The following is a 26,457-nucleotide window of genomic DNA, read 5'->3' as shown; positions in this document are numbered from 1 at the left end:
AGGAGAAATAAAAATAGTTTAAACTATTTTTATTTCTCCTTTGACCGCAACCCTGACCATCTCCCTATATATAATATTAAATGTTGTTCATATGTTTATTTTTCTCATTTTTGTTTATTATCATTTGATATAATAGTTATTTAGTCAACTTTTATGTAACAAATAAAATTAAAGGATTTCTCTCTTGATTAAATGTGTTAAATACAATACAGCCTAAAGCATTTTTCAACAAAAGGTTTATCCAAAATAAAAAAAAAAATTTCTGGATTTTTTTTAAGAAGTTGATTATATTAATTTTTTGAATTGTTGAGGTGAAGAAAACTACCAATTAGAAACTATTCTATACTTTGTACTTGTACAACTTCTCAAGTTCACAACTTATATTACTCCATATTCATGTACTATTGTATCCTAAAATTGTAACAAATAAGTCATTCTTATCAACAATTTTTATTTATATATTATATGTATAAATTAAAAATTCTTGTAATCATATTTATGACATTTTGAAATCTTGTCCTCTATATTCATAGTCTAAACTTTTTTTATAACTTCATTATTGAAATTAATGTCTTTCACTAGTGGTGCATTCAAAAATAATTTTAAAATCGACATAGCAGTTCTAGAAATTAGTGAGTCCAAACAAACTTCAAAGTTCCATATATTATTGAATTTCATAAAACTAAGATGGTCAGGGTAGAGTCAAAGAAAAAACTCAAATAGTAATAAAATTATTTAATGTGAGCCAAGGTTTCGTCCCACTTTGCAGGGCTCCATCAGGTTTAAAGAAGATTAAACACTAAAATAAAGTAACTAAGTAAGAAAGTAGATAACAGGAAATAAAATGAACAAATGTGAGGATAATTGTGATTTAAAATATGTGATAATTAGTCAACTTTGTTCAATTTTATTTTAGAACTATTTTCTTACCTTGTTGCCTATTTTACTGTTTATATCTTTTTTAGCCTAGATGAAGCCCTGCAACGTGGGCAAAACGTCGGTTCACATAAAATAGTTTTATTACTATTTGCGTTTTTTCATTGACCAAACCCGGATCATCTTCCTTTTATAATACGGACAATCATTATTAATTTTCCTCAGAGTACTCAAGTTATATTTTGAGTACCGCTGGAAAAGAGAAACGAGAAGGCAATGAGGTAACAGACGGAAGCAGATTGATGTACTGCCTCTGAAAGGTTCCTCCTATCTTAGCTTTCTCCCGGCCGGTGAGGTCTTCTTATCACCCTAGAGCTAAACGCCCAGTCGTCGGGGTACCCTTAGGGCCTCTGCAAGTTTCCAACCTGATCAAGGGTTATTCGAGGATCTACTTCATTCTTATTCCTTGATGACAATTACACTTCCATAATTGCCAAGAGCTCAGGAGGGGAAAAGCGGGAAAAGATGTTCCTTCAATCCAATTTTTTGTTACTTCAATGAAAGCTATATTCAGTTAATTGTCAATATCGATAACTATGCCAACCTTTGTTAGGGGGATAGAAAATGGTGGCTGTTTCTAAACGTTACAAAACAAAATTTCGTGCGGAGCTCATCTTCATCAGCACCAACAATACTAAAATACTTTATAAAATACATTTGCTAATATCTGATCCCTAATAGAGCTATTTGCGTTCAATAATTTTCGAGACAGTTTTGTCAACAAGCATTATATTTTTCTAAATGATGAAAAATCAATATTTAGGGAATTCATCTTAACAAATATTACGGAAACCACTACGGCTACGAACGGCGTACAAACACCTATTAACAAAAACAAATACATATAAATGTTGATTTATTGTTGTTCTGAAAATACTTTTGGTTTATGAAAAGCTATATCTGAGAAACTATTAGACATAGAGATGCTTAACAGGACTCAAATCAAAACTAATTGAATGTACTAAAAAGTTGTTAATGACCTTTATCTTCGTAGGAGTATTTCATAATATTCGCTAAAACAATTTTAAAAAATATTTAATTTTCGTTATCTGAGAAACATATTTCTTTTTGAATAACTAGTTATTTTTAAAATCTTGAAGACTATCGAACATAAAGAGCTCTACTAACATTAAAATAAAACATAAAAAAACTTTTGTCTCTATTCTTCACTATTTTTAATTTTTTATTATTATCATAATTTTTTTTTTTTTTAGTAAATCTAATTGAGAGAAGGAATCTGTAAGTAGTAAGGGAAGGAGTTGTGGTAGGAATTGCCCATCTCGGGCTACTGATTTTCAGTTTCTAATTTTTCACATATTTGTCGATTCTGTTTATCCATCTGGTCTTTTGCCTACTATACTGGCATTCATTCGTTTGTAAAAGTGTCCTAATGGATTTCTTCGAGCCACATGTCCCGCTTATCATGAACTCCTTGCCTTCATATCATGAGATATTGACTGACCAGTCTTCAAGCCATTTCAGTATTCTTGACAGAGAGAAGAAGCCTATATTCACGTTTGTTATAAGCTGGTCTATCTCAGCCCTTTGATCTTTTATATATGTTATTGTAGTGATGTAATCAGTAGTACAGCGCTTTATCTCTGCGCTACTCCACTCCCAACTTAATTGTTTATAAGTTTAAAATCTAATGGACATCAATGATTAATAGAAAAATAATAATATTAAAAATGAAATAATTATGTTTTTAAAATTTTTAACCAGGAGTCTCACACCAACTCCAATCCTTTATTTTTCGTCACTTTTTGTGGTTGTACCATCATATTTCAGTTTTCAGTTTTGCTTTTTAGTAGTGATTATTCAGCGAGTTTAATTTGATGCAAACAATGTTAGATACGCATGTATTAATTATTTAATTTTTATTATTATTATTTTATTTTGTGATATTACATTCTGTTTTATAATGTAAATTGAACAATGAAGCTAATTTTTTGAGACTTTATACACCATTTCACAGATTTTGAGTTTTTACTAAAGAATTTTGCATTTACTGCACATAAAATCATTTCATCATATCACAAATGGATCTGCAAACCATTTCGATATCTTCAATTTTTTTTTTTGGTTTGGATACAATAATATTAAATCTCTATTACCAAATTTTCCTATTCAAATGATCTATTTTCTTTGTTCGTATAATGTTATTATAACACTAAATATCTAAGATGGCCTCCGACTAATACATAAATGTCAAATGCCACCTGCGAGGAATGTATCCTTGGTCCTGCCACTTTTACAGAATAAATAGCTGGAGTCCTTATAAGAAAGGATGAAGGCCGCTATGCTATAATTTATCCGTCGTTTATCTTCTACAGAACACGAGTTAGTTTGTTATTCCCACTTAGTAATTCATTGCATTATCAATTGTACATTTATGTTAATTTCAATAAAAAATTATTAAAATGATCGCAAGTATCAAATTAAAGTTAATGATAAATTAATTTGAAAAGTATTATTATTTTTAATTTTATTGATGAATACTAACGTTATTACAATATTCAAGCTTCCACAATTTAGAGCGATAAATATATAAAGTTTTATTAAAAGAAAAAAAATTAAATCTGTACCGCTACAACCCATGGAGGGACAGGGGTGCAGTACTTAGTAAGGGAGTACTGTTACAGACCAACGGTTGTGCATGCTTAGGGACAAGTTAAAGCTATGAATTTGAACAGCACTGATGAAGCTCTGCAAAATGGACATAGAACATTTATTACATAGTACATCATTTACATTTCAAATATATTTTGTAACAGAATAAACAATATTGCATAACAAAAATAAATTATAACTCCAAGGTAAATGTTAAGCACAGGACGGATTATTTCTACCGAAACAATGTTTTTTCATTGGCTTGTAAAATAAGTTCGTAGCGTTTTTTACGGGTGATTTAAATAAAGACTTCAGATTCTTTTAAATATTTTTAATCAATTATATATGACCCATTTTTATCTATTACATGGTGCCATCTTTTTGGTAGTTTCTTAATTCCGTCCTCCCAGAACTTCTCAGATTTTTGGGCAAAGTCTGGTGAATAGGGTGGGTGGGGGATAACATCACAGCCAAACAACAATAATTCCTACCAGGTCTGCAAAGACACGCGAGGACGGGCATTATCGTGATGGAAAACTATGCCTATGTGATTATGAGACACTTGCATGAGATATGTTAAGTGTTTCTACGATATCCCGTGTCAAAGAGTAAGTGTTGTCTGTGACCAATGCTTGAATTTGGTCATCAGCCATGATTGAAGGACAACCCGAGTGCTTTGCGTCTTCCAAGTCAAAACCGAGGAAACCACTTACGGACGGTGCTTTTTCCTAAAGCATCATCACCATACGCACTGTAAGTTTTATTAACCGTCTGTACAGCGGATTTTCCTTTTTGGATTTAAAAAAAAATTAAATCACGAAAATGAATTGTTTTCTGTTACATTTTGAGCAAGCAAAACACCACTTGAAGGCAAGGAATCTCGGTTGAAACTGGTACATAAATGCACCTTAACTAATCCTTTTTTACTGGAAGATTATTGATTGACCGTGTGTATAGATGAATGGAATATGGTCCGGGTGCGGTAAAAAAAAAACTCAAATAGTAGAATTATACTATTTTATTGAGCCAACGTTTCGCCCCACGTTGCAGGGCTTCGTCAGACGATCTTCTTAGTATTTCTGAAGAAGACAGGGAGCTTTCTCGTATTGGAAGATTATTGATTGACCGTGTGTATAGATGAATGGAATATGGTCCGGGTGCGGTAAAAAAAAACTCAAATAGTATAATTCTACTATTTGAGTTTTTTTTTACCGCACCCGGACCATATTCCATTAACCTTTTTTTAGAATATGTAAACATTATTAACCAAGTAAACATGATTTTATAAACACAGAGAGGATTAATTAAATTTAAATTGAATATTTAAATATAAATTGAACATTACATGAAATTACACATTAAATTGAAATATTGAAAAACGCTACGAAATTAATTTACAACCCAATAGGTTGTTAAAAATTATTTTTTTAAATTCTTTCGGCATGAAATTAGACCATTTATTCTGAGATAGAGTTCTCTCACTAAGCTAATAGTAAAGCGCTAGAAGGTGCGGACCGATATATCAGTGCTGGCAGTTTTCGCCTGGGCAGCACGGCCTCGAGCACCAAAAGGGCTAAGGACTGTCAGATTAGGTCAGAAAGACGCATTTTAGGTTGAGAAGTTATTTTTTTAAGTTTTGTTATAAGTACCCGTTTACAGAGAGCTCTTTATACGACCAGTCTAACAATAAAAATTAATTAAATAAGATATTTTTGAACTAAAGTTTGAAAGTACGATTAGTAATATTTTTTTGACTAATAATTACATTTCTCCAACCACAATTCTGTAGTTAAGGCAGAAAGAAATCAATATATGACACACACCCTCACGTTTAAAAAAGATATATTAGTGTGATTATATTTAATAAATGTTCTTTTACCTTCTTTGTAGTAATTCAGTCTTATAGTCATCAGATTTAGTGCTCACCTGAAAATAAAAATATAATTATTAAAGAAATATGATAAGTACCAATTAATGAAAATCCATATTTTATTTATTTATTTTGTTAATCTGTATTTAAACGATTTAATTTAATTAATGGACATTGTAAGAATATTTATCCAAGTTGATTAAATATAAAGGTATAAGCATAATATCTCATCTAATAGAATCATAAATAGTTGATTGGATGTGACAGTACTGTCGTAATGTCTAATACACTAGTAATTCTCAATATTCCATATAAATCTTCCAATCACTCTAATCCTTTGGTTGAATCTTTATCCAGTTCCAAGTGCTACAATCCACCTCGCAGGTTGAAATGGCAGTGACCAAGAGACATTGTAAAATAATAATTGACAATTGGAGATGCTACACTCAAGTAGTTGGCGGCATTAGCGTACTAACTCAGCCTCCACTGGCTCATTACCAGTGACGCGGTTAGACTCTACCCTTCACACGTGGAAGAAAGAATGGGCTCCGGGATCCTCAGGTCGATAGTGTGTGTATATATTGTATATAGCAGTGATAATTTTTTTTTTATTATTATTTTTTATTACATTGTTTGAATATGTTCATTTTATTTATCCTTCTGTTTTTATATATTTAGAGAGATATTTTATTTATTTTCATGTAATTCTTTTTTTTTAATCTTATTTTATTTTAGTATAAATGTGGTCGGTCAGTTATCACTATTCCCTATTGCCCAACAAGGTTTTTCCTTTTTTTTTTGTTTGTTTATTTTTTTTTCCATACCCTTCTATTAATTTTATTATTTCAAACAGTTAGGTTGTGGGATCCGCTGTGTGCAGGGGAGCACTGTGGCGCTTACTCACCGCCTGCGTTGTCACGAGTGGGAAGGGACCTCTCTACTAGTGATGAATCATTGGGTTTAGACTGAGTCTTAACCCCTTCCCTCGGCGAGCACATCGAGAAAGGGAACAGTGCCTTGTCATTTCCCAGGTTTTGACCCAACAACGTTGTGGCAGATTGTAATATTTATCAATAATAAAGTTTTGAATTTATACAAAAGAATCTGATAATTCTATTTTTCTTCTTTATGTATTCATAAAATTCTTTAAAATTTTGGTTTTATCTGGTGTTAGCAAGAACTGTATTTTCAAATAAATAAAATAAAAGTACTATAGAGATTTTTTTTTTTTTTAAATAGACATACAAATAACAAAACTTAAAAAAAAAAAAAAGACGTTATACACTTTAATAACAACACATTTAACCATTCAATAATTTAAAATAACAATAACTTAATTAACAATTTAAAATAACTGTATTCATGTTTAAAGCAGCAAGGCAATAGTAACAAATAGTGGTGTGGTATTAATCCCTCAAATATTAACATCCGGAGCTCTTTCCAGTGTAGCCCATTGTGCATAGCTGCTAAGAACTCTTCAATCAGAGCCTTTTAACAAACTGAATAATTATTCTAGAGAGCAATTCTGCTGCTCAAAATTTTTTTTTTTCAAATTTCGCTATACTTGTGACAGGTTCCCAAGAAGTGAAACGTATCTTCTTTTTCATTGGAGTCAGAGACAGGGCTGTTTTCGATGCTATCGCGTATCCACGGTTTAAGTTTATTATTATTTTCATTTGTTTAAACTTCTAAGCTATCTTATTACCATTTGTATTTATTTCTAAAATTAGTTCATACTTTACTAGATGTTGTGAAGCTCCGAAGCCCACTTTCTCTTTTTTCATATTATTATTCTAATGGGACATGTTCCAGAATATCTATTATCTTGGTGTGGAGTGTAATAACCTTCAGTGGTGTCCTTATTAATAACTATACAAAAAATTTCCGTCTTTGAATTTCTGATATAATTACTATAATATATAATATCATAAGGCTTGAGAATAAATGATAGGGGAATGGAACCATGAAGACAATAAGGTAAGGGACTCAGAAGAAATGTTTGGCAGCGGTCCATAGTAGTGACCTTTTCCTCCGCTTGGTTCAACACCCTCTTCTGTCTTCAATCTTATTTACAGTTCAATCGGCACTTCTTTTTCGAGTAAACACTAACATTCCAGATAATAATAATAATAATTCTTCCATAATATATATTTTATGATTAATCAAAGGTGACATAATCACCATTATTATAATGAAGGGCACGTCCTAGATGGTTCCCTCTAAATTACTTAGAGAATACATTTTCTTATATATTATTTTAATAAATTTTTCATATCTTATTCCAGATGAAAATAAAAAGACTATAATATCCATATATTTAGACAATTAAGTAAAAAAAAAAAAAATGCATTTCTAATTTCATATAAAGAAAATTCGCTCACCTGAAAAATTTCCCCCACCATTGCAAATTAAGTGAGAAATATAAAAAGTATACACGTGGCTTCGGCCAATGAATTTCAACAGGACCACCAAGATCAAAGTTTAATAAGAGATTTTATTGGGTGCGAGAGGGGTTCAGTATTAATTATTATTATATAATTTGATTGCAAACATCTAGAACTAACTTAAATTCCTCTTCAAGCGTTCATATTTATGAATTAAATATCATTTTTTTTTTAATGACCTGAATGATAGTAATAAAACTTAATGAATATATTTTATTTTTGAATCTATTAAAATTGATGAAGGTCATGATGTAATGGATAATAGAGTCTGTCCATTTTTTAATTTTTTCTTATTGTTGTTATTTATTAATTAGCATATACAACTTGCCACAAGGCTACAATCGATGCATAGTAAATTGTAAGGCGCAAGTACCTTTAATATCTTACATTTATGTGATTTGAATTTCCTTTTTTTTTTTATATGCTTTCTTTTTTTTTTTTATGTTTATTACATATTTATAGTTTTCAAACAGTAGGAAAATTGGAAAAAAAAAACTAAAAAATAAATAAATTATAAAGTATCTAAAAATAAATTATAAATGAACAGATTTTATACAAAGTAAATTTTATACATACAACTTTTTTTTCATATCTTTATTGAAATTAACAACTGTACATTTATACACATACATCCAGTTTATATTGGATTGATACAGGCGTCTAGAGAAACTAGCCATTGGTACCACTCTAATGACGTTTTTACATTAGTAGGTTCTATAGCCATCTTCTTTTCAGGCGCTTCTGATTATTGTCAGGAATGGAAGAGGAAGTTTCGAAACTAGTGGGCTTACGTGGTTAGGAAGTTACTAATAGAGGGATTGATATCTGGCTTAATCTTAATGTCTTTATGGATGATTTTATTTTTGACAAAGGAGCATTGAGGATTTCACGAAGGATTGGATACAGGAGGAATTCGGTTTAGTGGAGCCCCAAAGCTCAACTCCGTATTGGCTACATTACAGCAATATATGCAATTTAAGTATCAAGTTTTGTTTTTATTATGTCGAATAATATTTAATTGGTCCGTTTATAGGTGAACCTTTTGCTGATGTTTTGTCGTAGACTTCAATTTTTTTTATAAAGGGGTTGTCAGAAATGATAGTAATACAAAAAAGATTTGTGTCAGTAAGTTTGTCAGAAGCTGTAAGTAAGACAACGTATTTGAAATTCTATTGTACCGAGGATTATTACTCTCTTACATATATTTTAATCAGCTCAAATTTTCTGTAGTAAGAGTCAAATGTATAGCTCCAAACAGGCGCAGAACAGGTTATTGTTAGGCCTATTATTGTTTGTACACGATTAACTTGTTTTTCATAATAATTTAGAATTCTTGTTAAAATATGGGATAATTTTGCAGATGAAAATCTTTGCTCGAGCATTTGATTTCTGAAAGTTTGTAGAGTAAAACTGATAAATACAAAATATAGTATCAAAATTACTTAGTACTACTAGTAGTACATTTCACAACAAGTACATTTCACCCTGTCTGCCGTAATTGGGTGTTAAAAATATCAATATGCAATAGTAAGAAAAATAATTTTATTCTGGGGTAATCAATACATGATAACAAACTCCCTCTACTGGGAACAAACAAAGAGAGTCCGGAACTTGGGAACGCCTAACCATCATTTATGACCTACATTTATTCCCCTAATTCTCGGTCTCCCAAGTGACAAATACGGGAGGTTACTCGTTTGTTTAGGTTCTCCTTTATCTTTGACTAGAACTGTTTCTTATTAATTCTTGTTTTACTTTGTAGACCAATATATTGACAGCTCTGTTATGACTTGTTATTTAAGAAGGTAGTATCATCCTAAAAGTTATTTTTGTGATATCATAATCTTTCTGTTGAGAAAAAAACTAAATTTGTTGTGAAACAGCAAGTAAAACAATTTTCTTAAGTTTAATGTTTTAAAATATAGTATATTTGGTCCTAGAATGAGATTAACATATGATAAATGCAATACTTATGGATTTTCATAACAGAGAAACATGAACTGGGTCACTCTCAGCCTCTGTTTTCATGAATTTAAATACGTCCATAATAATGTTTTTGGTTTGGGAGTGGATTGTGTTTCATCTACCTAGTTTACTTGACATGAAGTAAAAAATAAATTTGAGAAAAATGATGTGAGGGATTTTTATTTGTTAAGTTGTAGAAGGTTGAAAAGAGAAAAGAAAAGGTAGTCCTATCAACTAAATAAGTCTGTTCCAATGACCACTTATGACTATCTGGAACTCTATGGAGCATGCACAGTAAACATTTGAAAGGGAAAACACGTACACGCATGCTCTGTTCAGTCACAAGTGGTTGTTTGAACAGACTTGGTGGAGGGAAGAGGGGGGAGGAGTTATGTCTGTAATAATCTGAAATTGGGAAAAATATCGGATATTTCATTCATTGTTTCTTTTTTTTGTAGGTTTATGAAAAAAACGAAGTGTTGCTTAAGAGATAGAAGAAATTTAATCTTCCAGGTGAAAAAATAAAACTAAAAAAAGTGTAGTAAGCATTAACCTAATATATAGATTTACTTTAATGAACGGATATAGGGACCAAAGGACAAGATTCAAATTGATAATGGATGAGTGAAAAACCGATAATTCTTCTCAATTCTAGAGCACTAACCTCAATCAATCAACGTTAGATAAAAAGACATCCATCACCTACTTCATTTAAAAGACAAATGTTTTGATATCCATCATTATGGTCATTAAAATTATGATAAAGTGCTCAACAATGCATAAGTAATGGTTTTAAAGGCCAAAGTTAAATGGAGGGTTCAGAAGCCAACCAGTGTAAGCGATATAAACGATTACTTCCCTCTTTTATTTTTGTGACGTCAGATGGCAGCAACAACCTTAAAATTAAAATTTAATTCTTCTTCCATTTCTTTTACATAAATTTTCTCGGTTCGACAGGGCTCAGAGTATCTTCAATGAGACATCTTAGCCGGTATTCTTCAAGGATCGAAACTTGCACCAGTATTTTATTAATTTATCCTTGTAAGAGTAGTAGTTTCATATATTCGCTAAAATAAACTCAGAAAATGTTGATATCTAGGTATTTCGGAAAAAAAAAATTATATAAGCAAACAATTGAATGTATTAACCATGGAAAAAAAATGAACGTAAATAATTTTATTAGTGCTCATATTTTAGAAAATTTATTCTTCTTAAAATGATATTCTAGTAGGAGTTTTATTGTCGTAGGTAGTTTTAAAGATATGGAACTCCGAATGAAAAATTAATATTTTTTTTACGTTTATTTTCTATCGAAATAAACGATTTTAGCAAAATGGTCTGTGTGTTAGACCTGGCTCAAAAACGGAAACTAGGAAGAGGCTAAAATTTCATATAAGGCGGTTACAGGCGTAGGGTGTGAAAACAGCTTTTTTGATAAAATCGATTGATTGGAAGTGCTACAAAATCGATTTTTCACATTTTGTATAAAATATTTTTATCATTTATAACGATTTTGATTAAACTCGCCATGTCAATGCAGAATTAAAGAGTCTTAAATATCAGGAAGGTCTTGTCCTCTTTGGGCTGTTTTTATTTCTTAGTTTGAAATAAAATGCACAATAAAATAAAATATCGTCGTTCCTAATCTGAAACATAATCGGATCGTCAGGATTACATACGGATTATAGATTCCAGAGATTAAATGAGATCTGGGTGATGATTCATTTTTAAGTCCTTTTAACAAGAATATTCGAGACACTATAAAGTTGTAAAAAAAAAAAAGGAAAATATTAATTAACACGGATGGCCGCGCGTGAGATTTTCTATCACATTTCTTATTATCTCTTGAGCGTATTTTATAATACATAAAATTTTGATTAAGATTATATTTACTCAAGCATAACAAAAAAATTATTTAAAAAATAATATTAAAAAAACATAATAACAAAATAGTAATAAACATAATATAATATTTTAAGACAGATAAAGTTATAAAAAGAATAAAAATACAGATATATCACATTATAAGAACATAACACTAATCTTTAAAATAAATGGTCTGTCTGAAGAAGTCTTGCACAAATGGTGCAAGTGACTACCGTATGACTGGGATATATCGATCTTTTACAATGGTGGCAATTCTTTTTTATTTAGAATGCCTACAAAAAATAGTATTCATACGGCGCAGCGATGAAGTAAAAACATGAAAAGACAAATTTTTGTTATTAAGACCACCCTAACATAACATAAACCTAAAGAAGTTCCTCTTCAAGCCTACATTTCCCTACTTCTGCTATTTTTTTCCAACAGTCCTGAAATCACTACAACAATACCAGAACAGCATACGACAGAAGATCTGCAGAGGAACATCACTAGAGATACGTAGCATGACGCATATCCATAAGGAACTACAACTAGAAACAGTGCAACACATCACACGGAGACACACCAAGTTCTTTGACAGTCTCCATGCTTCCTTCAATTCACTATTCTGTTCAATCACCTCATCCCCCCATCCTGCGAGGTGGCAGGGCAGGAAGGGCCTCAAAAGCCCCATAAACATCCACTCTACCTTAATTCCCTTTTTGCACCCCCTCGCCCTCGCCTACTATTTTTAGACTTCTAATTATTAGTGTTATTTACTGATTATCTTCCGTCTTTAATCACTAATTATTTTTAATTTGTTCTCCTTTGTTCAAACAGTTCGCAGAGGCCCCTCACCTCCAAATATTTTAGTAGAATTCCCATAGAATGGACACATCAAACCTCAGCTAAGTATTTCACTGTACACCTTCAAGTACCAACGATAGAAAAAGGTTGTATTTATGTAACACATACGTAATGCAATTTAATAATTCATGTTTTATTTTCTGTTTTAGAGTGATCGGGAAAAAAACACATTTACTTACGTCCCCAAGTTTGGTCTAGGTCAGCGAGCTCTTGTTAAAGCTTTTTTTTTTTTGATTTTGGAAATAAAAAAATAAAGACCAGAGAAGGCGAAAATTATGAACAAATTTTTTTTTTTCTGTCACTACAGAAGTTTATATTTTAGGGTTTACATACAAAATATAATTTCATTTATAACGAAAGGTTAAAAAAGGCTAAATAGGGTTTAAATCTTGTTTATTAGGTCATTTTTTCTTAAGAAAGTTTTTCTCTATATATTTACTGCAATTTACAACTGTATTTACATAAAAATATATTAAGTAAATTTGATGTAATATAAAAATAGTGTGATACAGGCATGTAGAGAAACTACTGGTAGCACTCTAATCATATTTTTACACTAAAAGGTCTCGAGGCCATCTTCTTTTCAGGCGCCTCGGAGGATTGTGAGGAAGAAGGAACAAGGTAAAAAACTAGAGGGTTTCGATGGTTTATAATGGAAAGATTGATATCTGGTTCTCTTAAGAAAGGCCACCATTCAGGGCGACTGATAGATGGAATATTATTTCTATATCACGGATTTAAGTAGATTATGAGTAGGTATATGTATGAGTATCCCTCTGGTCTTATGATTTGTGTTTTGAAAATCACAAAAATAGCTATTTTCAAATGCTCACATATCAACACAAAACTTATGCAGTAAGTAGGTTAGTAAGTGTAAAGTTATTTTATGGATGCAATTTTTTAAAAACCGGCAGATACTAGTGTGCTGTTAAAATTATGTTATATAAATCTTGGAAAAAATGTGGCCTATCTCTCCTGGAATTAATTACCTTACAGTTTTTTTTCAATTGCTATATATATAAAATAAAAAAAAAGGAAAAGAAGGCACTTTATGGTTATTGCGAGATAAATTTGCTGACCTTATGATGTCAGCTGTGACGATAATGATGGGAGAGAAGCAGGTGCGGCCGAGGTAGAGGGGGCGGCCGAAGTGGGGGGGGGCGGAATGCCGCACGACCGGGTCCGGCAAGGCCGCTCCAAGAATGCAGTTTCTCTAACGGAAATTATATCTGAGCCTCAGTTAGCTTTCATAACTAAGCTATCTGTCTGCAGAACTAGCTATATCTACAGCTCTCGTAGTATAGTATATAAAATACTATAGGCATGCTCCAAATATCACTACAATCATATCTAAACAAAACAACAGAAAAATGAGGAAAAACTAGCCTTAATGCAAAAAATTGCAATGAGGAAAGGAGACTGCATTTGATTATTTCGCTTTGCAATTCATCTAGTTTATGAGACACTTTTTCCTATATTATAAATACGAGTAGATTATTTATGTGTAGTCGCATATTGTTCCCAAGCTACACATTTCGCCAAAATTCGAATTTTATATTGCATAAAAATGCACTTTTTTATTTTTTTTCGCACAAAATTGTATGTCTTAATCTTTTTTGGGATTTTTTATTGGGAGAGAATTTTTTGCCTAAAATTTGAACTGAATTTCTTGTATTATACTCATTTATTATGTATGTATGACAATTTATTCATTTTATTATTTTTTTCCTAATTAAATTTATTGTTTAGAATTGACTAATTTGAGGTAAAATATGCATTAATTAACATTAAAAAAAGAACAAATAAATACAAGTGACGTGTTCTTGGAGTAGTCTTAACCAGTGATGTCGGGTAACTGTGAAAAAGTCTCTCTTGAATAAACTTGTTATAGAGCACATTGTGTTACTGCCACCTTGATACCCAGTCTGTCCCAAGTCCTTTATTTTTCCGTCTGACTAATAGCATTTTAATTTTTTTTTTTTTTTAAATACTACTATATTATATTTCCTGTGTATATAATTTTAGTGGGAGTGGTTGGCACATTGATAAGACACTGTATTACAAACTCAAAGAACCCTGTAGCCTTTTTCACTGTAGCTGTGAGTCGTACCTGTGGGTTCTAGAGCCCTTTGTGGTCCACCCAGCCTCATCAAATGAGTACCCTTTTATTGGATTCAAATCTAGAGGTAAAGCGTCATTCTGACCAAATCACCTCCTCCACCAACTGTTTGCTAGTTTTTTTGGTAATTTTGTGTTCTTATGTTAATTCGAAATCGAAAAGCTTACCGGAAGAATATGCTATGCGAAATTTTAGGAGAAATAAAAAAGTGAATTTTGCTTATAATAATACTTTTAAATAGCTCTTTCTACATAGCGCCTAAGATATTTTTTCTCCAACTCAATATTGAGGTAGCAATGAGAAATTAAAAAATTGAATTCCAGCCTTTATAATAGAAATATAATACATCATCAGAAGCAATTAGCTTCATCATCATCATCATAGCTCTTCAATTATAGACAAAACATTAGGTTTTTAACCAGAATAGTTAGGCTTAAAACAAAGTTAGTTTTTTTTTTTGTTTTTTTTTGGATCCCTCTAAAACAGAAAATAAACATGTATTATTTTATTAATTATGCATTATTAGATACTACTTTTTTCTACCGTAGGTATTTGAAGGCATGAGTGAAATACATATCTATGTATTTAGAAGGTTAGGTAAGCTTTCCATGTATTAATATTATAAATTAATGTATGAGAATGTAATTAATGTATGAAACCAATCGCAGCTTAGTATTCTTACCACGTGACCCCGTAAACCTTGAGTTGAGCGTTTGTTTGCTGTTCTATTTTAGATTTTTTCATAAAATAATTAATGAAAGTTATAATTAATACATGGAAATACCAACTTTAAGTTTTATTTTCTATTGGATGAGTTTCATTAATAATTAGATCTTTCAGGAAGGTATTTCAGATCTCCTTATTTATAATTATGTTTGTATTTTTAATTATTAATATTTATATAATTGACAACAATATGTTATTGTTAACATTATAAGACATAATAAAGAGATAAATAATAATAACGTGTAATTTTAAAAGATATATTTAATCAGATACCTGAAGATGGGGTGACAAACCCGAAACGTTGTTATTGATTTTAATAAAATAAAACAATAATAAATAAAAACAAGGAAGAGTACTTTTAATTCACAAGATCTAATTGAAATACTAACATTTTTTACCATAAAAATATGATGTTAAACTATTTTCACTGGTCTTTCTTGTTTTGATTTAGCTTCGATGAATATCCACTGGTTTCTAACTATATACCTAAAGGCTCTCAAAATCCAGCTAGTAAGAAGTTTTTATAAAACTGGTACGAAGATTATTTAAAGTCCAACCCCCTAAACTGAAAAAGGTTTACAATTAAAAGGAAAACACTATAAGGCCAATGGGAAAGAGAAAAAATATGTCATGCAGTTTAACATGTTACAAAACGGAATCTCAACTTTAAGAAAACAGTGATGATAATTTGTGTAGGTGTGCAACTAACAGCCTAGGAACCGAGCAGAATAGATTTAATTAAAGAGAAATGCAGAAGAATAATGGTTACGGTCATTAGCTAAGGCTGTAGCTAAGTTATAAAGTATAGAACCAAACTAAAAAAAATTATAAAATACAAAGAAAAATACATCACGTAAGAATAAATATAAGTAAAAAAAGAGGAACATTCATAAAGTAAACAAATGTCATAAGTAAACTAAAAAAGATAACGATTTAGAATCAGCAAAAATAAATAACTTATTTGTACGTCCTTGAATTCGTGAAAATGAATTCCCCTAACAAAATGTAGATAAATACCGATTCATTCCTACAATATAATTAGAACCAGATAAAATATCAAAATGTAATTAGTAGGGTAGTGTGGATCTAAACATGAATCATGTTATACAGATAGATAAATCTTAGCAGATTCATGAATTATTCAACATTAATTATTATGCTATAAAAATATCATTATCTCTCAATTATACGAAGAGCATGCTTGAGGAAAATGTGTTAATTTGTAATTCCATTTTTTTTTTTTTAAATTAATGTTATTATATCATTATTATTGGTAAAGGCACTAAATCTATCAACTTAAACAGCTCTGATGAAGCAATACAAAGTTGAGCAAAACGTCAGAAAATAAATAATTGTTAACTATTTTTGTTTCTCTTTTAACCGCAACTCTCACCATCTTCATAATTTGAAATTATACGATCAATTACTTATATACATAATATAATACTGTTATTTTATTAGGTTTAATAATAGGCTTGCGGTCTGGTTGGACTAACAAACTAACTGCTAAAATACATTGAAGGTCATTTTTCAGGGGTTTTTTTTTTCAGATAGCAAAGAATTATAATTCTTAATTAAAAAACAAAAAAGATTATTGATGAGGTTAATATGGAAGACTATATTATTATTACCATAAATTCATAAGAAATGAACGTTTATATTATTTAAAATGGGATTAATGGACAATTTTTGTAAACTAAGTTTATGTTTAAAGATTCTAATGGGCCCCTAGTAATCCTCTTTTTTTTGATAATATTTAATATCATTCCAATTGATTGCAATTCCAATGATTGATTCATTTGATTCCAATTCCAATGAGCCGCTAGTAATCCTCTATTTTTTTTATAATATTTACTATCATTCCAATTGATATCAATTCCAATGATTGATTCATGATTCATGATTGATTCTAATGATTTATCCATTTGATTCCAATTCCAATGAGCCGCTCGTAATCCTCTATTTTTGATAATATTTACTATCATTCCAATTGATAGCAATTCCAATATTTGATTCATGATTCATAATTATTTCCAATGATTGATCCATTTGATTCCAATTCCAATGAGCCGCTAGTAATCCTCTATATTTTGATAATATTTACTATCATTCCAATTGATAGCAATTCCAATGATTGATTCATGATTCATGATTATTTCCAATGATTGATCCATTTGATTCCAATTCCAATGAGCCGCTAGTAATCCTCTATATTTTGATAATATTTACTACTAATCCAATTGATACCACATTTCTTAGTTTGCCAACAAATATGACCATGGAAACAAGAAATTTTGGAGCACTTTTTAAGAGTTAAACATAGATACTCGCCAGCAAGAAACATTACCACTGCGTTCGGGGAAGCTTGTTATAACAATCGGACCAATCGGATTTGGTTTGTAAATGGATAACAATCGCAGAGGAAGACCTCCATCAGTAATGGACGACGATGAATTTAGGCTTACTCTAGAAGAAAACCCTTACAGTTAAAAGACTTGCAGCAGAACTGGATACAAGTGTATAGACAGTTTCTAGAAACTTAAAAACCATTGGTAAAGTTGCAACTGATCATATTGACTGGTGAAAGCTTATGGAGGAGGCCCAAGTCTCGGTGACAGGATGTAGCGTCACAATGTTATGGTAAAGTGAAAAAGGCCTACGAGTACCTCATGAACATGACCAACGATAGCAGCTGAAGCGTGATGAGACATGTCCTTCAGTCCTTACTAGGTAAAAAAACGAGCCTTTTCTCGAAAGGATAATCACGTGTGATGGAAATTTGATTCTATATGACAACAGGCATCGGTCAGGTCAATGATTAAATATCGATATTTAATTAAATTTAAATAATAAAATAATTATTGGTTTCTGTGTTGTGGCCAATGGCAGGAATAATTAATTTCTCCTTTTTACCAGAGGTGAAACCATCACTGCAGTAATATTGACAACAATGCTTACAAAGTTTCAGAGAATAACCCACCTTATTTTCCAGGCTCATCTCCAACAGATTTACATCTGTTCAGAAGTTTGGACAACTTCTTTAAAAGTAAAATTTTTGGAAATGATTCTCAGTTCAAGAACGCATTTTCTGACTTCATTTCTCCACAAACCTTTAAATATTCAGTTCTGGGATTGAGAAGTTGAAGAAAATGTATAGAAGATGAGGTTTAATATTTTGAATAAAAATGTTTTGATTTTATAAAGTTGTTTTACTAAATAACCATTTCTGATATTTAATATGACCCAATACTATGATATTATTTTATTTTTGTATATAGATCATTTTAATATTGTTTAACCAGGAAAGAATACATATACCATTTATATATGGTAGATATTAATGGGGAATATTTTAATACTTGCCAATAAAAAAAAATTTCATTTACACTTTTGTCAGTGGTGTGAAAAATATAAATATAGCTAATGAAAATTCCACAGTGAGTTTAAGAAAAAATCCAAGCCAAGACCAGAGGATTCATAGCTACACAAACTAGGAAATATACTGGGTAATATCTAAAACAGGAATAGAACACTGAGGGTATAAATAGATTCATTCCTCAAAATGGCTTTATCTTGTAATAGAGACAGCTGTGGAGTGGTATTGTTACTGGAGCTGCCAAGTGTAGCTCCTATCTCGTTAATGGATGCAGGCTAATAATAAAATAACAGGTAAATCCTAATGAAAAAAATAAATTTAAATTGTAATATATTTTTGTGATAATTTTATAAGTGATTATATTTACCTAACTCTTATTAGTGCTAACTCAAATACGTCATAACATAGGCCAAAAAATGTGGCATTGAAGATTTCATTTAAAAAGGAAGAATAATTTTTGATAAAAATAGATTTTATATTGTCGTTAATTAATCACAGCTTAAATTATTCAAGTCCAGTTAATCACTTTGAATCATCCAGTAAAAAGAGTCAGTTGTTTTAATAAAATAATTTGTTAGGTCTAAGAAAATAATTTGTTAGGTCTCAAAACACTATTGTTCCTTTAAACGTCAGACATTTCGGCCGCCCCGTCCTCAACCACAATTTTTTTGTTCATTTATTCATTTATTGTAATTTACAACTTAAAAAAAAAAAATACAATATTTAAATATGAGGAATGTTCCAAACACTTGAAAATCTTGAGATGGAACAACCCGATGGTGGTACTTCAAACATTGATAGAATTAGAAGAATCCGTGGCCATCTTCTTTTCAGACACCAAGAGGATTATCAGGGATTGTTAAGGATGAGAGATTAAGAACTAACGGGTTAGGATATGTAAGGAGTGTGAAAAAACGCATATCTATTTCGGGCCAGATCTGCAACGAAAAAAATGTTAAGAATGATATTGTGGATGAGATTATTTGTGATGTAATAAGGAGCGTCAAGGATTTTACGGAGGATTTTGGATTGTAAGGATTGGATAAGGGAGGAATTGGATGGTTTGGTAGAGCCCCAGAGCTCAATTCCGTACGTCCAAATTGGTTTGATTATTATAGTATATAATATTTGGTAATGGAAAGTTTAGAGCGTTTGTCAAGTAGCTGAACGAAAACATCGAGCAGTTTCTTGTCATTTCAGTCTTGTGTGGGGATTCCAAGTAAGATTCTTGTCAAGATAGATTCCTAAGCGGTACATCTGTACAACAGGCGTTAGTGGGATATTTAAAAAGGATATTGAAGGACAGGAGGGTAGAGGTTTACGAGGGAGAGTAAAGGTGATCTGGTGGGGTTTGTTTTGATTCTCCAGTTTTCATACCATTCTTCAATGGATGCTATGTGTGTTTGTAGAGTTTGTGATGCACTAGCAGGATGGTTGTTGACAGGCAGTGTTATCAGCATATGTTGTTAGTACTGTGTAAGGGTGGGTTGGGATATCAGCTGTATAAACCGCATTGAGAATGAGACCTAAGATACTAGCTTGAGGAACACCGGCGGACTGAGAAAAGAAAGATGAATAAGTTAGGCTATGATTTACTCTAAAGGTTCTATCAGAGAGGTAGGAGCGGAGTTAAAAAGAAATTTGTAGGGGGGAGGAATTGACTCGAAAAAGCTAGGACAATCTTAAATATAAATTTGCACCTCACATGCAACCAGTTAAAAAAAGTTTGCAGATTATTCTGCATAGGTCATTAATGTCAATCAGATCGTCCTATTTTGTCACTTAACTATTAACTTTTAATCAGAGATTAACTTAACACTATTATCATAACTCACTTATCCATACAATATTATATATATTTACTGAAATTATTATTGCATGATTTGACAGAAATTAATGACCTGGGCAGAATAGCCTGCAAAAATAACAATCTAAATCTTCAATAAAATTATTATCATAACTGTTAATTACAATTATTACAATTAATAAAATTAAATTACAAAATCATTGTACAATGATTACAATTACAAGAACATTGAGAATGGACGGGGTAACTCGCGATAATGGCGAATATGTGAGAGATAAAGGAAGCAGTGGGTGGTATTTAGAGGTACAGTGATCAAGGAAGCACTGCTACGTCAGGCGTACCTCTTTACTGATTCATTAAACTTGATCATTGATGGATTGGAAAACCTCTGAACGAAGTAATGTAAAATGGATCGATTTTTATATCGATTGCCAGGAAGCGCAGAAATGTGACGAGGAGCAGAGAGTGGGAGAGAGATTATTATAAACCGTTATTCTCCTGGCCGGGATGAAGGCTATGCGGTCATTATTTTTTCAAACGATCAGGTAGGCTTGGTTTTCTTTCATCAGATGTTAAGCAACACTGTTTTAGTATCACCTTGAAGATGAGAGCAATTTTCTTATAAGTTCCTTATCATGTCGTATTAGAAAACTCAATTACTGTTGAAACTGTAGAAACCAAAAATATTTAATTGTACCGTAATAGACCCAGATCAAACGAATAACTTTAAACCAGTTATTAAAAATGTTTATTTGAAAATAATTTCAATTAGCCTTAAAATTCAAATGTTTCTTAAACAGTTTTCTTTAACGATTGTCAAACCAAAGAATAGGAATTCAATGATAACTATTTTTCAAAATATTCATTAAAATAAGTTTGGGTAAAAAAAGAATAGTAATGTTTTGACATTTTTTGTTTAGGCTAATTTTTTAGCCATTACCTCAATTTGATAAATTCGAAACTCATTTTCTCAAAATGTCAGCAAATGTATCTTTTGTTGAGATTATACTCCCCATAATCAATTGTTAAAAAAAAAAAAACTACCTCTTACATTAACCATGTAAGGCCCACCAGGCCGTTATGGTAATAAATTTAAAAAATAAGAAGATTAGAGTCCTTTTTGAGAATATCGAAAAAATGTGATAGATCGACGAACACGCCCTTTCGGTGGGCCAAGTAGCGAAAAAATTGCTGTAAGTTCCTAGGTATATATCTGCATTAAATATGTAATTTCGATTTGATACGACTTTTTGCTTTTAAGCTCGACAGATACCCACACAATATTTTGAGATACTTGATTATTAGGACTCAGGGGAGCTCTAAACGATTTGCACAATTGCAAGAGTTTCCCTTAGTGTATAGTATATATTAATAAACGGAATTAATATTTAAATATTTTTTTAATGTAATAAAAAGACATATTGTTACATTTACACAATAAGTTTTGAAAATAAATAAAAATAATATATTTGTAATCCATACTTAAATAATTCCAAATATAATACATTCAGAAGCGTTTATTAATAAAGAATTATATTTTAACACCAGTCTCATAATATATAAGTCTCCCTAGGATAAGAGTTATAAACATTTAATTATTATTATTATTACTAAATAGTAAGATAGAGTTTTTTATAAGAGTTACAAATGCACTGTAACTACATTTCACAAATTAGAATCCAATCAACCCAAAAATCTAACATAATGAGAGATAAATGCTTTATTCAGCCATGTTGCCAAATACATTAGCTTGCTTGAGTACACAGCATACCAATCAATCCATGATCGTATATATATACAATACATATATTTACATGATATAACAATATTTGTTTTCCTGCCTTTTCATTCTACAATCAATACTCGTCTACACACTAAATACACATATTTTACTTTTTTTTCCTATTTAACAATTTTATTTCTTATAGTTAAATTTATTCTCCACTCAGACCCTCTCCAGTGACCCACCACCCACTTCCGATCCGTTGGACAAATTGAACGTATTTATCATTAGATAGCAATGTAAAATCAAACCAAAGACATAATAATCACAACAGTACTAATAAACAAATTAAAAAAAAAAACTAATATATAGATTCTAAATAATAATTAACTAGAATTTTTATCCGCTATGTTTCCTCAGTAGAACACAAGAGTGTGGATATGTACTTAAGTTTACCCAGCGTTTGTAGATGTTTTGGATTTGTGGTAATTTGCATAACACCGCTTACAAATCTAGAACGCTCAGCAGAGCGAGTTAGTCTATACATACGATTTCAGAAAAAAATAATTTAAGCTTAACTATTAATATTATTTGAACCTTGTTTAGAAAAAAATATCACTAAAAAATTAATAATATAAATATTCTTACTAATTATTGGTGAAACTGAAGTCAATAAACACTTTTAACTTAACAGCTATGAATTCGGAAATTAGGGATGTTCTTCACCTGCAAACAGAAAACAGAATATTAGATACAAAATAAGCCACAAGGCAAATTATTTATATAATTATCTTATATATTCATAATTTATCCTTGAGAAAAGAAAGTAATATACCTTTGATTTAATAAATAATAATATCAAATAGGTAGCAAGAGACATTTTCTCACCAGAGAATAGTTTTGGAATCTTAGGATAAGAGGAAAGCAGAGAGTGTGTTTGTATGAGCACTGATAAGAAAAGCTAAATCCGAAGAACGGGGAATACCAACGGCTAAGGTCTTTCCTGGGCCATGTTTCATATTTTTTTCTTCTTTTTATTGTGTAATATTACATTCAGTCATATTTTTAGACAACGGGAATAGGGATCATAGAGCTAATTCACACTATATTTGCAAATATATAAATTAAATGATAATAAAACAAATATTAAAATAAATAAATAAAAAAAAAATTATACTTAAAGTAAAATAAATTCATTCCTATTTAAAATGTTTACAATAAGCCTGGCGAACCCCGAACCGAACTCTTCCCCCACTGGAGAAAGAGCAGGACTCGGGAAGATTAAGCTTTTCTCTGAACCGCATCACTACCGCACATGTTTCATATTAAAGTACAGAGGAATTTTATCAGTTTGTACTCAGTACACATTCCTTAACTTATATTACAATGATTTTTAGTTATGTGCTTATTAATTTTTATTTACTTCTGTAATAACCTAATAAGTGATCTATGGGAGAGAAACATGGGCCCTTGACAAGAAAAGCAGAACAGATGCTCAACTCCTGGGAGAGAAAGGTATTGAGAAGGATATGGGGAGGAGTCTCGGAGAATGGAGTCTGGAGAAGAAGAAGGAATGAGGAACTGATAAATTTGTACGGGGAACCCAGCATCGTGGCGTTAATAAAAAGTGCAAGATTAAGATGGTTAGGACACGTTGAGAGGATGCCCGATGGAAGGATTCCCTAAATGATGGTTTATGGCAAACTAGATGGAAAACGAAAAAGAGGACGTCCCCGGATTAGATGGCTGGACGATGTGGAGGAGGATTTGAAGCTCTTGAAAGTTGGAAGACGGAAGGAGAAAGAAAGAGACCGTGTAGATTGGTTGGCTGTTGTGGAGGAGGCCTGGGTTCTTGCAGGCAGTGCAGTGCCATAATAATAATAATAATAATAATAACCTAAAACCACACCTAGGAGTTAGCCTGGTAAGTAAAAAGGAAACACAAATAAGACAAATAATAATAATAAAAAAAAAAAGAAAAATATAAAAACCATAGTGTATTAAAAAAAATACTAACTACAAAAATAAACTTGATGCAAGTTTCAAATATACATAGATAATAATGTATATATTATATCGAATACAGTGTAACCTAGCTAACCCAACCTTTGATACTCCAAAGACTACAGTAATCCTAAGTGGCGTTAAAAAAAAGTTTTATTTTTTAAATCAGCAGGCAATAATTTATTTGTTTTCAAATAAATGTGGACATATGTAAAGACCATTTTTAACTATCTATGAGCAAGTTGTTGTCACTATTAACTTCGAAAGTTTACACTTTCACACAGTTTCGATATCCGGGTAATCTGATTCCTAGGAAAGTGTTCATAATATATTTTATTGCAGTTGGAAATAAATAATAACTATCATATAAATACAATACAAATTCATTTTTTATTTTATTTTTGTCACGTTTTACATAAACATCTGAAAATCGCTGATTGAGTGTGTAATAAATAAAAATTGGTCTGGGTGCAGTAAAATAAAAAATCAAACAGTAATAAAACTATTTATTATGAGCGAAGATTCCGTCCAACTTGGCAGGGCTCCATCAGGGCTTACAAAATAGAAATAAACACAAAAAACTTGTTTGATTCGTTTGAGTGGCATTATATTTTAATTATAAAATATTAATCGAAATAATTGAGGAAAAACATTTCGACCACATTAAACTCATAATTTTTTAATACAAAACTATTTGATGGATAGTAGCGTATCATAAATAAAAATTGTGTTTTGTATTTAATGTATTTTATAAATTGTACCCTTGACTTTAGTTAAATTTTCGCAACCTTCCTAGCTTTGTGATAGTCTACAAAATAACCAGACTTTCAGCAGAGTAAGAAACCCCTATCAACGGTAATTTCTTTGGAACACGTTAATTTTAAAATAAAACAAAATTTTTTTTTGTCAGATGTGCCACTACTCAAGCAAATGATCGGTATATAAGCATATCTGTAACACGGTAAAGAGGAATATATTTTAAATTGACAATGAAAAGGGCTGAAGTATATTAAAAACTAAAATTACATGTAAAGAAACAAAAGATATCACGTTCTATCAAGCATTTGAAATACAATAGGAGTACGTGTTCCAAGAATAACAACACAAACAATGCTAATGAGCTTTGCAGAATGAACCCCAACACACTCATAGCGTCCTGGCAAGGAAACTTGTTCTATTTTCAAGCTAGTCACGTTTTACTATCTATGCACTAGGACAGGGCTAGGATGCGCTTGCCTAGTGTCAATGCGACAATTCAACACTCAAGTTTACAATTTCAATGAATATTATTCCTTGGGATGCGTTTAAAATTAAAAAAAAACGAGATAATACAATTTAAAACCAACATTAATACTTGTAAAGCTATGAAATGGAAATTTTAAAGATAAAATTGTTTTAATAGAAAAAAATATATAATGTATCTGATCTGATAAATGAACCAACACCTCAAAACAATATGAATACCTATACGTCCGAGGTTAATTAGAATGAAGATTTTTTTTTAATAATTTATTTATTGTTATATTATTATACATTATATATTAAGTAAATTTGCTGTAAGTGATAAAATGGTATGATACAAACATGTGGAGAATCTACCCATTGAGAAAACTCCAATAACATTTCTAGAGGAGAAGATCTTGAGGCCATATTCTTTTCAGATGCCTAGGAAGATTATTAGGTAATGAAGGAGAAGCCAGGTTAGAAACGAGTGGGTTTAGGTGGTTGGGAAGTTTGTCATGGAAGGAACGGTATCTGGTTTTGGCCAAATCGGCAACAAATGGAACATTGAGGTCCTGATGGATGACTTGATTTGTGACTAAGTAAAGACCATTAAGGATTTAGGACTATAAAGAATTAAGAATAAAAATACAAAACCCATACCTCTTATTAAGAATGAACAAACGGGTCGTCTGAAGCTCAGGTGTTCTAAGATCTGCGGGCGCGGCGTCGGTTCGAATCCGGCCTGGGAGTGTTGACTCTTTTTCGTTAAGTGACGGTCCCACAAAATGAAAAACTTGACCCTCCTCCCCCCCAACATGGTAAGAATAGGTTAGTCACCTAAATAACAAGGCAACCATCTCCTCCGCAGCAGATTGACTTAAAAATTTTTTAAAAAGAATAAAGAATACAAATACAAAACCCAT

The 26,457-nt window shown here is 31.1% G+C and overlaps 1 protein-coding gene across 8 annotated transcripts in view; it reads right to left on the bottom strand.

The window, feature by feature from the left end:
* Hr39 (Nuclear hormone receptor FTZ-F1 beta) overlaps positions 1-26,457 on the bottom strand; it is a 179,816-nt gene that overhangs the window by 34,615 nt on the left and 118,744 nt on the right. For 3 of the 8 annotated variants that reach the window (XM_067051069.1, XM_014435438.3, XM_014435439.3), the window contains one exon: positions 5,426-5,472. The exons of 3 other annotated variants lie outside the window; for them this stretch is intronic. The gene's annotated coding sequence lies outside the window, so the exon portion shown is untranslated. Of the gene's footprint in view, positions 1-5,425; positions 5,473-22,954; positions 23,033-26,457 lie in introns of all 8 variants that reach the window. 2 more of the 8 variants (XM_014435437.3, XM_014435436.3) reach the window with 1 other exon arrangement.

The sequence above is a fragment of the Halyomorpha halys genome, unplaced genomic scaffold (assembly GCF_000696795.3).
Source record: "Halyomorpha halys isolate HHAL.00 unplaced genomic scaffold, Hhal_1.1 Scaffold1583.1, whole genome shotgun sequence".
NCBI classification, from domain to species: Eukaryota; Metazoa; Arthropoda; class Insecta; order Hemiptera; family Pentatomidae; genus Halyomorpha; species Halyomorpha halys.
The sequence above is the reverse complement of the archived record's forward strand: the minus strand, read 5'-3'. Positions and strand labels throughout refer to the sequence as shown.